Source organism: Phalaenopsis equestris, unplaced genomic scaffold, assembly GCF_001263595.1.
Source record: "Phalaenopsis equestris unplaced genomic scaffold, ASM126359v1 Scaffold000276, whole genome shotgun sequence".
Taxonomy (NCBI): domain Eukaryota; kingdom Viridiplantae; phylum Streptophyta; class Magnoliopsida; order Asparagales; family Orchidaceae; genus Phalaenopsis; species Phalaenopsis equestris.
The window spans coordinates 264,262-266,152 of record NW_018164718.1 but is presented as its reverse complement, the minus strand read 5'-3'; the positions used below and the strand labels follow the sequence as shown (position 1 = coordinate 266,152).

Sequence of the window (1,891 nt, the reverse complement as noted above, 5' to 3'; positions counted from 1 at the left end):
TCTCAGTCACATATCGACAGTTATTTATATAACGCTCACATCCTTAATATCACAAAAAAAAAATGGAGAACACTAAACTAACTTTTTCAAATTAAAATACACTTTTTCATGTGCATGCTTTGATATGATTATAACATCAATGTATTATACATGTAAATATGAAACTTTTGGTGTTAGATATGCAAATACATATAAACTACGTGGCATGTATGTAAAGTCCCCATTATATTATCATAGGACGTAAATTAGATTGCATGTGCAACATGGCTTTTTTGCTTCTTCTATAGCTCTACCTGCTCCTCAAAGCAGTATTTACATTCATACCATTAAAAAAATTAGATCAATTCCTGTGTGTTTACATATCTAACACCCAAGCTTTAGCTGTGGCTTGAGAAAGGGTTAAAGAAGTTGAAATGCCAATAAGTTATACATTGGAGAAACTCAATCAGCAAAATAGACTTTAATATGCCAAAGCAAAGTTAAAAGGTACTCACTCGGTCAAGTTTCGATCACCTTGCAAAAAATAATGGAAACATACCTTTAAAGAAGAGTAGTTTGAGCTAACGTTGAAGATTATGTTAAGTTATGTTAACACGGAGGAGAATCGAAAGTTCCTGCTGTTTAATTTTCTTAATTGCTAAATGGTTAGAAGGAGGATTTGTTCCTACTATCTAGGGAATTAAATCATTTTTCTTATTTGTTAGGTTGTCTTAAATATCTAACTTTTACATGTTTTTCTAAAATGTATGTAGGTAGTGCATTGTGAACTATGATTTCAATGTAATCATCAACGTAAAGATGATAATATCGGGTGAAAATTTTACAGATATTCCAGAAATCAGACCGAGTGTGACTGTAACTATTTCAAGTGGATTGATGAATGGTATGATGCAACTTCTGATAAAGACAAAAAATATTTGTGCCTCACTTTAAAATAGCTCCCTGGATTCGTGCAATCTTTATTTATGCCTCATGAACAATTTGTGTCTTACATGATTTGTAGCAAATTTAAATAATTTATGAAAATTCAGATGCTTTGTGATGTATAATATATGACTATAAGCAGGCGATACCAGCGTTGTTTCGGAAATCTCTACCAAAAGCTACTATTCAAGCAAACCTTGCACATAAAGAAAAGACAGGGAAGATGAAAAACTGGTTGTGGATGGAAGAAATTTGCACTTGAAAACAATTTCAAAGGAGGAGATGGGTGTGTTTTTGAGCTTATGGATGATGACAATAAATTGAAGATTGGAGTTCAAATTCTTAACGGTCAAATCCTATAGAGTTCATCACACTGAGAAGGAATATCTTGTCAGTTTTGATTAGAATCGAGAAGAAAATTATTTATGAAAGTAAAAATGACATTTCTTAAGTTTAATTACATGCATTTTACTGTCAATGTATCTCTATTTTAATCATACTAAACTTGAATTAATAGATTTGAGTTTGTAAATTTCTGCATTGGAATGCCTTACTATAAGTAGCTTGTTCAGCTAATTGAAGCACTTCTTAGCTTTGCATTTTAAAGTAGAGGAGAAGAAACTCATGAGCAGAGTAAAGAAAAAGTCTCATGTGACATTTTGAGCGAACACTTGCTTATTTGCTTGCTATTGCATTTTACATTCTAGTTAAGCTTCAACTGATTTTGTTGTGATGTATGATCTGCTCTTTTCTTCCCTGTGAAAATTGTGTGCGGACAACAGTTGCTTCTTTGGTTATTTTAAATTCGTTAGAAGTCAATGTTTTTTGTCAGAATAATGGCTGGAATAAAGAAATAATGATGGAAACTTGCTGGCTGTACAAGCTAAGTATGGTTGGTGAAGGCACAAAATGGGGACTTTCAAAAATTTTATGACTAGGTGAAGAAACATATTGCAAAATACAAAAT

At 32.0% G+C, this 1,891-nt stretch overlaps 1 long non-coding RNA gene across 1 annotated transcript in view; it reads left to right on the top strand.

Annotated features, from left to right (window-relative positions):
- LOC110024787 overlaps positions 1–1,572 on the top strand; it is a 13,969-nt gene extending 12,397 nt beyond the window's left edge. The window contains exons 2-3 of the long non-coding RNA XR_002294040.1: positions 753–883; positions 1,067–1,572. This is a non-coding gene — a long non-coding RNA (uncharacterized LOC110024787). The remainder of the gene's footprint in view (positions 1–752; positions 884–1,066) is intronic.
- Positions 1,573–1,891: the final 319 nt, after the last annotated feature.